Source organism: Acanthopagrus latus, chromosome 17, assembly GCF_904848185.1.
Source record: "Acanthopagrus latus isolate v.2019 chromosome 17, fAcaLat1.1, whole genome shotgun sequence".
Taxonomy (NCBI): Eukaryota; Metazoa; Chordata; class Actinopteri; order Spariformes; family Sparidae; genus Acanthopagrus; species Acanthopagrus latus.
In genome coordinates, this window is record NC_051055.1 from 22,496,002 (window position 1) to 22,506,130 (window position 10,129).

The window sequence follows — 10,129 nt, forward strand, 5'->3', positions numbered from 1 at the left end:
TTGGACACCTGAGCCATTCTAGGTACTAAAACTCAGGATATCTGCATATGTATTAAGTGTTTAAGTAATGAGAGCTGTATGCCACAACACTTGGTCTGCCCCCACAGGACAGCCTGAATCTTTAATCAACAGAATTAGGGAGTGCAGAAGTCTGTGCAGGCCAATTTAGTGCACGAAATAGAATGAAAAGACGCCTGAGCTTTTTAGGAACACAGTGTTTCAGACAGAAAGATTCACAAGGTGAAACAACAAATCTTTTTACTAAAGCCACAAGTTGTCAGAAAGAAATGTCAAAAATCTAGAAACCCAAGGAACCAGCTAAAATAGAAATACTCCCAGTGTTTTATTAATCATAGGCCCGGGTACAGACAGGAACCCAGATGAACACTTAATTATGAATACGATATTCCATTTCCTCTCATAAATCCCACACACTGGACCTTTCAGGAAATATCTAAAGATATTCAAAGGCTCAATTTCTGATGTGAAAACTGTCTCAGTTGTTCGATGGGCTCCGATTTTTGTTCCAGTCTGCGGCTCCAGCGTAAAAGATGTGCTGTTCACGTTGTGAATGAGATGCCTGACAAGGGTCCGTGTCGAAATGTTGTGTCTCAGTGCCAGATCTTCACATGATTGAATTTAATTTGCACCTTCTTTGCACTCCTAATGCACTCCTTAATTTATTACAGAAGAGCTAAAGCGGCGGTGGAGGGGTTTTTACGTGCTCGCTGCAACACGAGCACACATATATTTACGTATTCTCTCAGTTCTGCCAGCCCACGTGCCGCAACACAAAATTCATGCTAAAACTTACAAAGCGACACGTGTAATCTCTCACACATACAAACTCACTGTATGACACATATATGAGGAAATTCATCCTCGGCCTGTTTTCTGTATCGAGAAATGGATGGATAAAAGAAAGCACATCCTCTCGGGTGAACGCTGAAGAACTCGGTTGATTCCCGGCAACATGTTCATGAATATTCCATCGACACCGGAGAGGCGAATCTCTCAATCGCTCTCAATCCCTTGTGTTTCAATTAGATTCCAAACCACCCAGAAACAGCTAATTGTCGTGAGCACTTAAGCATGTATGGCAGGATCCCTGCCGCCGGTGGCTACAATGTGGGTTTCAGCTACGAGGGTGACAGAGCATTATGCAAGCCAGAGGGGGAAACCTCTTAGCTATAACATTAGAACACACTTTTAACATACAGTCATGTTTAGCAGCAAACTATTCCACCACGCCTCTTTCCACGTGCACATCACTTCAATGCAACTTTTGTCATCCGGCGGTGCCTGGCAGGAAGAGCGCCGTATGGATCTGCACAGTGAAGCATTAACTTACAGCAGCACGTCTCGTCTCCAAACCGAATCCGCTCAGTTCCCGAAGCTTTTTAGAAGCACATTATTTAATGCAAATAAAGTGGAATTATGACGGCCGTGTCATTTTCGCGGGTATCGGGGTGTTATTCAACAAACCGTCATCTGCCTACAGTTCTTCCTCTTCTTCTTGTAAGTGCAAATTAGGCGACAAATATACGATTCAAGTTTGAAAGAGGACAGATGAAATCGGTTTTATTGAGGAAGGTATTGAGGCAAGTCCAAGGCTTTTAAATGCAGGTGGAAAGCAATTAACATCCAGTACGTGTAATTTGTGTAAGAGCTGCTTGCCATTTTTTTGCTCTGCATGTATATAGGTATTTCTTCCAAGGCGTATTAGAATCTTAAATTCCAGCCACTTTGACACCACGGACAGCTTTCGTCTGTGATGTGTGTAAAGAGAGCGTTGTGTTGTTTGAAAATGGTTTGTTTATTTGGTAGATAAGCTTTTTTGAGATAAGTGTATCATGCCTGTTTATTTCAATTTGATATCTGGAACAAATGCCAATATGTATGTTACTGCTTGCATGATACTTGAAAAGCGAAGCCTATTGCTCAATCAAGTCATTGCTACTAATAAACAAAGGATTTTGCAAACTGACTAAAAGGCACCGATCTTGTATCTCTTCTTGTACAAGGCGCACAGTCAGGAGAGGCAAAACCAGGATCATATTTGGGGGCAACCTAAGAATTTTGGGACCAATAAAGTCAATTGACAGGAAAGTTATCTGTAACTATTTTGCTATTTGATTAATCATGGTCTGGTTTCCGCTTTCCAAATGTGAGGATGTGCAGCCTTTTCTCTGTCTTGTATCATGATAGGCTGAACACATTCAGGTTTAAGAAGTTTGGATTGGACAAAACAAGATGTATGATGTCATCATCTGGGCTTTAGGATACATTTTATAGATCAAACAAACACTTGAATCAATTGAAAAATTATGCAAAGATGAATTGATGATCTAGACAACTGTTTGTCGAAGGCCTTCCGTCAAATGTAACAAAATATTTTGTCACAATCACTTCTAAGTATCGTTTTTTACTCACAACAAGAACACCTCGATCACACCTCTTTTTTCAAAATCACGTCTTGACACAATTAAGACTGTGGATCATCACTTTGTCACTCACACGATGCTAACAAAGCCACAAATCACAACAGCATAAACGTCTCTGTATTTCACAGGACGCTGCTCACTTAAGTTTATAAGTCTGTGGCAACTTTCTATGTGCTGGTGCACCAGTAGGGAGGTGTTTTACATCAACCACCAGAAAGATTTGGTTATCCGGAGTTGAAGGACGGATGAACTGTAGAAACAGAGCAAATAGGTTAAAGAGGGAACAGGCAGCATCGGAAGCACATCGACAGTGTTTGTGGAATTACTGTCACTGCCAGAAATAGTAGAATGTATAAGAATGTCGGCACTGCAGGTTGTTTAGCGATCATTTTTTGAGCTCTCGATAATCTTGACAACCAAAAGTTTACCATCGCAGCTCTTGAGTGTCACGGAAAAGAGCACACGTCTTGGACGTATTCCAGCCCCCTGTCTGCTTTCATCTTACTGCATTTATTTTGGCCCGTATGTAAATTTGATATATGTGGATAACGATGTTTAGTCATCCGTCAGCGTGCTGAGTCAGAGTCTGGCTCCAAATTGGGATATCCATCATGCAAGAGAGAAAAACACATTAATTGGATTTAAAACAAATATGGTATAGTTTGAAGGATGGTACATAATTTAAAGGTTCTTGCTCAACAAAAAAAGGCAGCAGAACCTGAGACGTTTTCATTTCTTACCCCCACCGTTCAAACGCTGATCTTTCTGCTATATGGATGTCACATCTTGAAATAATCTCAGGGACCTTCTGGCCTCTCATTTCTCCCTCATCCTTGCAATAATGTAAACCTGTGACCTCAATATCTGCCTTAATTTAACACTCTCCATTCTACACTTTCCTTTCAGCATTAACCCAAATCTGCATTAACCTTACTTAGCGCCTAAAGCGCTAAATAAAGTGCCTAAACCTTCTTACCTTCGAGTGTGGGGAGAAAAATAAAGCCAACCTAAGCATCATGCGTGCGCACCGCATTTCCTGTTCGACCGAGAGTGACTTCTACTTCTCCCTTTCAATATTGTGCACGGCGTCTCCCCCCCCCCTGCACACCGCCAATGTACTGTACCACACACTCCTTCTCACCAATTACCTGTCTGTATCTCTCCGTCTGCGTCGTGTGATTGAGAGAGGGTGTGAGAGGAAGAGAAGGTGTGGATGTGTGTGTTTACTTGCGTGCTCGTGTGTGTGTTTGTGTGTGTGTGTGAGCATACCTGCATACGTGGAGGCTGTGCACATGCATGCGTGTGTGTGTGCGTGCGTGCGCGTGTGAGAATGTGTGTCCACGTCTCATTCTTCTGCCTCTGTTTCCCCTCCGGATCTCATGTATAATTTATGGCGCCTCTCATGAATATGCTAATTAGCCAGCGTGCAGGGAGAGGTGAGAGGGCTTCCCCTGTTCTATTCTTACATTCGTCTGATGAGAGAGGGATGGAGAAGAGAGAGGGAGAGGAGAGGTGGGTGGGGGGGGGGACTGGGAGAGTGTGTGTGCTCGCTGCCGGAGAGGGGAGAGGGAATAAGTGAAAGGAGGGAAAAACGACGAAGGGCAGAGGAGGAAAACGCTGGAAGGAGAGGAGTGTGGAAATACATTTACGAAATCCTCGGTGCTTCGACAAATAGGCATTGTGGCAATATGGACGGCGGCGAGCCCATGTTGTGCTATATTGTGTTGGAGACAAATGAATCACCCATGCTGAGGGGACGTGGAGAGGCGAGATTGGAAGAGGTAGTGAGAGAAACGGGGAGATGAGACGGGGGGGGAGGGAAAAAAAAGGGAGAAATAGTTGTCATTGTTCCATCAGCATTTCAGTCGTGTTTTTGAAGGGGCTAGACAGGCAGGCAAATAGGACCGTTATTCCAGTTTCAATTGCTTCTCCCATAAATAGATGATAGGTGCCAAGATTCTGAAGACACGCTGAAAAACACCCTTCTGAGTATCGTTTCGAGACAAAGGCAAGAACAGGGGTGACGCAAGCCCCGAGTACTAATCAGATAAATTGCAGCGAGAAAGAGAGGTAGAAGGAGGAGAGATTAATCCAATAGCTAACAAACTAGCAAACTAAACATCAAACGCTTCGCCTTCAAAGTTGCGTAACATGAAAAACCCTTTAAACCACATCAAAACCCTCACAGACAGCTGAGGGAAGATCTCACTCTCCTTTCTTCTCTCGTTCTCTTGAACTCTCACTGTCAGTCTGTCTCTCTCTCTCTCTTTCTCTCTCTCTCCCTTTCTCTCTCTTTCTGTCTCACACTCAACCTCTCTCGCTCTCCCTCACCCCCATGTCTCTCTTCTTCTCCTGTCTCTCTCCTTGACTATCTCTCCTCGGGAGTTCAATCATGAGGAGTGAGTCTCATGTGAAATAGTGCATGACATGCAATATGTGTGTGTTTGTGCGCGCGTGCCGATGAGTGCGCACGATGTCTGCATGAATGCGTACAGTTAGCAGCGTTTCTCTGTGTGTGTGTGTGTGTGTGTGTGTGTGTGTGTGTGTGTGTGTGTGCGCTGTCTTCCCTCCTGGCACCCTCTGGGTAGAGAGAGCATTCCAGCGGGCAGCTCATGATTCAGCATCTGTCGCCCTGCTTATGTAAGAGAGCAGACACAGCCTGACTGACTGAGCTGACTGACTAACTGGGTGAATGGCTGAGTTACTGACTGACTGACTGACCAACTGACTCAGTAAACAAATTGATTTACCGACGTGCAGACGGGCCGACTTGACTGACTGATTATCTGTTCGGCTAAGTTCGGGGATACGCTCTTACATTATTGAAGCAGCGTACACATCAATGTTAACACTTTTTTTGGGGGGGGGCATCACATGGAACAACATGCAGACTATGTGTTCAGATGGGGATCGAAGCGAATTTCAGAGATGATGCAAACAAAGTTGGTGAAAAGATGGGATTAAAGCTGAGGTTAGTAAAAGTGGAGAATTGGAGTATCTGACAGAAAAAAAATCTGATCTCCACCCTTCATCGCCACCCCTCTAAATCTCATGCTCTGTGTTCAACATCCACACCACCATACTATTTAGCACTCGGCACAAAGATTTAATTTGTCCCAATATGAATTTTGTGACATGCAGCGTGCCAAAATTACCAGGTGATCCGACTACATTCAGTCATGTCTTGCAGTATGCAGGCCAGCGTGCTTTTCCAGCTGCAATTCTGTGCACAGCAGAAGATATGTTACATACGTCATAATGTGCCACACAGATAGAAACATTTGACGGCTCGTTTGACAGATTGACTGACACGGCAGTTCGATTAAGGCACATATAAGCGAAAGTGCTACTTTCTTTTTCCGTGCTAAGGCTGCGATGGATATAGGAGCAAGAGGGTGAATGTTCAAGGCCCACTGTGGTGATGATCAAGAAGTACGTCTGAAAAGAATGCATACGGCATGCCACAGTGTGTGCTTTTTAAGGGTTGCTGCAGTCCGTACTGAACGTTAAAAAAAAAACAAAGCTTGCGATTGGGAACGTGCCCATGAGCACACACCGCCTAACTGCACTGTCTGCCTCGTAGCTCTCACAGGCCAGCCATGAGATGCGTTAGCGGCTAGTTTGCTGTCTTCAACAAGCTCTCTTAACTCTTTTAGTCTAACAAATACATAAATAAAATGCCACAATTGTGTCACATCTTGAAACAATTAGCTGCCATGAATGTACCTCAGACAAACAACACTCCCCCGCTAGGCAGTTGCTGCTCACTGCTGTGCCCCTGTGCTTTGTGCTAACTGGGTTAGCTGCTAAACGAAAATCTGTCACTGCCGCAGCGACTCATTCTTTAACTCAGGGTCTGTGTAATGTGAGCGCAGCATCGCTAAACGTAAATCTCATTCAACATGTATAAAAACACTTCAAATTAGCATAATAAGCAAAAAAAAACCCAAAACAAATGTGCTTATTGTTAGTACTCACCCACGTCAAGCTAGCATGTTAGTACTGGAAGACTGTGGCTGCACTCTAGAGCGACGAGCTGGCTCGTGTACCGTGTAGCTAGACAAGACAAGGCTGGACGAGATAACTGGACGGCCCGTGACAGCTTTTTCTTTTTTTTTTTTCTTTTTTTTTTGTCACAGCATTTGATTTACTGATTGCTGTCAGGATGTTAAGAGATTTATTCTGCAAGAAATGCTCATAAAGTAGCTCACAAACCCAAGCTTTATGGTGCTTTATCACCACAATCATGTCCGTCTCTCTTTTCCTGTCCATTTCCTGCCCATCGCTACACCGACGACTGTCAAATTTAAAGATCTAAGAAAAGAAAAAAAGAATGTGTCTCCGTACCAAACGAAAAACAGACATCCATAAAACAAAGAAACCAAAAAAAAAAAGAAAAAAAATACACATATACTCTCCAAAAAAATGATGCTTGAATTTGCAAGCAGAAGGCGAGAAATTGAAGGAAAATGCAAAAGAGACTCGGAGGAGAGAGAACTTCAAGAGGACCTTCAGGCAAACTGTGGCTCAGCACTGAAACCCTTACATCCAATAAAAACCCCTCCTCCCTGCTGTGATGTCCCACTTCAAGCACTAAAAGCAAAGTTTGTTTGAAATAAAACTTGGCCTAACTTGGTCTGCTTAGTTGTGATGTCTAAATCTAAACGTCACTGACTCAACAGTTCTTTCGGCCCTGACTCACCAGCCTGGTGATGCTGACCAGCTAACTATCCGTCCTCCTGACGTGACAGCTGTCAAACTAACTGACTCACTCGCCGGATGACTGATGGGCACGCGGGCTGCCTGGATGTCTGATTAAACGTCTGATTGGCTGGCTGCCTGGCTGGCTGGCTGGCTGGAGTCAGGGCGAGAGCGAGAGAGGAAAAAAAAAAGTCAGAGGAGAGAGAGGAGAGGAGAGGTGGCGCACAGAGGCAAACCAGAGTTCATTACAGTAAACTTGCAGAGGCAGTGGTGACAGGCCGAGAGAGGGTGCGGAGTCAGGGAGAAATTGAGAGTGACATGAATACTCTGAGCCCCCATGCAAATAGATGCAGTCACCTAGATGCCCCCCCCCCATACAGACACAATGGCATAGAAGCACACACACACAAAATGGAGAATAGCCACACACAGAAAAAATATTCAGAGTGGAGGTTCATGTGTAGAGTGTGTCGAAGGCTTGTTTCTACGGCTGAAGGTTGTCAGTGGCCAGGAGCGCAGAGGACAGAGGTGTGGGGTAAGTCCGCGCGTGTGTGTGTGTGTGTGTGTGTGTGTGTGTGTGTGTGTGTGTGTGTGTGTGTGTGCGAAAGAAAAGACAGAAATGAAAAAGAACAACAGAAAGAAAGAAATATCAACAAGGAACAAAGAATGATGAAGGAAACAGGAAAAAAGAGAGGAGATTGTGCTCGGCAGCGTGACCTTCAGTGTCGGACTGTGGGGAGGATCAACCTCTGGGAGACATGGGCGGCTTGGCAAAGTCACTCCTACACAGGGCTCGCTGGCAGACGGGGTCAGGCCAAACAAACACACACACACACACACTCACACACACACACACTCACGTAGAAACACCCCACACCCGGAGCCAGCCTGTAGCAGATTCTCAGCCAGCAGATATAAGGTGCAGTAACACCCGATGTGAGTGGGCTCCTCTGGCCCGCTTTAAAAAAAAAAAAAAGAAGAGCACCTCCGACGACTCACACACGAATGTACACACTCTCCAATTCACACATCTCATATTAGTGGCCACAGACACAGGAGAAGAGGAGGAGGAGGTAGAGGAGGAGGTGTAGGAGGGGGGAGAAAGAGAAAGAGAGAGAGAGAAGAGAGGTGTCGCCTCTCCTCACTGATCCCTTATGCTAAGAGGGATTTGCATACATTTTTAATCAAAGCAAATTAGATCATAACCAAATTAAATCACGCTTTCCAGCCGCCCCCTTCTCTGTCTGCCTCCTGTTCCATCCACCCACCTATTCCTCATCATTTAATTATAGTCACTAATAGGTATGGTTAGACAAAATAAGAAAAAAAAAAAATGGTGCACACATATGGAACAAACCGGCAAAAACATACATGGAAGATCTCTTTGTTTTGAACTGAATATCCATCCAGGAGTGAGATCAAAAAAAGCGGAAACTGGATCTCGACATATACTAGAAGCTTTAAAAAATCGGCTGCAGGTTTTGCGTCTGCCTTCGCAACATTCGGCGGTTTTGCTACTGTGTCTGTCGAACATGTACCAACGAATACGTAGCAATAAATCAAAAATGAAAACACACATACACAAGCAAAGCATGCACATTGGCCAACAAAACAGTCACCCACCTCAGAAACTAGACACCTCCTCCGACATTCCTCTCCACACCCTATGCTGCTTAACAGATTGGTATCGGCCCCCATCGCTAGCGATTGCCCATTACACAAAGACTTCCTACTGTTGTCCGATAACTCAATCACAGCCCTATTACAGGCAATCATCATGAAGTCCACCTCTTCACCGGCCCAAACACGCTTTGTTACAAACCCAATTTGTCACGATTTCATCCCAGACGAAACGCCATGCATGTTCCAATTTGCACATACACACACACACACACAGTGCACAAACACATGTGCATGTTTAAGTGCATTGTGTTTCTCTTTCTTCCTCTGTCTTGCACGCGTGGCACGCCGGCACACACAAACGTGCCTGCAGGCCTATTTGAGATGCAGACTCCCATGTCCCAGTAAATGATATTAAAAGTCATATCATGAATAAATCAGCAGGCAGGGCCCAAACGTCTCCTCCATGACACATTCACATACAGCAGACAGAAGACAGAGGACAGGGAAGTTAGAGAGAAAAAGGGGGAAGGACAAGGATGCCAGAGGGTAAAAAACACATGATGGTAAATACACTGAATACACTCATTGGTGTTTTCTTTATCAATTATTCGGCAGATTATTAACCACTTTGTCTACAACACATGAAATTACTTGAATTTGATCGTTTCAACAGTCCAAACTATAAAGAACCTGGAACCGATGGATTTCTGTCCATTTTGCTCAGAAAATTGCAGTTAATCGCTTGACTGAATCGTCACTAATCGACTTATTCATTGATTAACTGTTTAAGTTCAACTGTAAACACACAGAAAACCCAACACTTTCAACAATATGTGTGCAAAGCATCCCAATTTGGCATGAGCACGTGATTGCTAAGTCAAATTTTGCATCCATTCCAACTGGCAGTCGTCCATTGAACACGCAGGTTCGTCTGAGTCAAGCTCGGTTAAACCTTAACAGAACAGCGCTAGGACGGCTCTTTGTAGCGTGTGCCATAAGATTTCTCATTAACAGGTTAGGCTCACCTGGAGGTCGGCTCCTGCTGCTCGAAGCCATTTGAGTTCCACGGAGATGAAGAAAGACTTTCTGGCCCATTTCAATTCTGACCTGAGGGAGAAATATGAGACAGAGGTCCGGAGGCTATAAACAGTCATTTCCACAGTATATTTAAAAGGAGCGCAAACACTTAGGAGGCCTTGTAGAACCGAGGCATTTCAAATCTGAGCATACGAACGGTGACTCTAATGCTCGGAGGCGTGATTAGTTAAATGTTTTTTTTCCTTAACATCAAGCAGCAGCTGCAAAAATTAAAGAGATAACTTGAGCCTTCATATAGAAATGAATTCTATTTTAGAAAAATC

The 10,129-nt window shown here is 44.3% G+C and overlaps 1 protein-coding gene across 1 annotated transcript in view; it reads right to left on the bottom strand.

Moving 5' to 3' along the window:
* LOC119006162 (polycomb protein SCMH1) overlaps nt 1-9,817 on the bottom strand; it is a 67,354-nt gene extending 57,537 nt beyond the window's left edge. The window contains exon 1 of the mRNA XM_037074578.1: nt 9,794-9,817. The gene's annotated coding sequence lies outside the window, so the exon portion shown is untranslated. The remainder of the gene's footprint in view (nt 1-9,793) is intronic.
* Nucleotides 9,818-10,129: the final 312 nt, after the last annotated feature.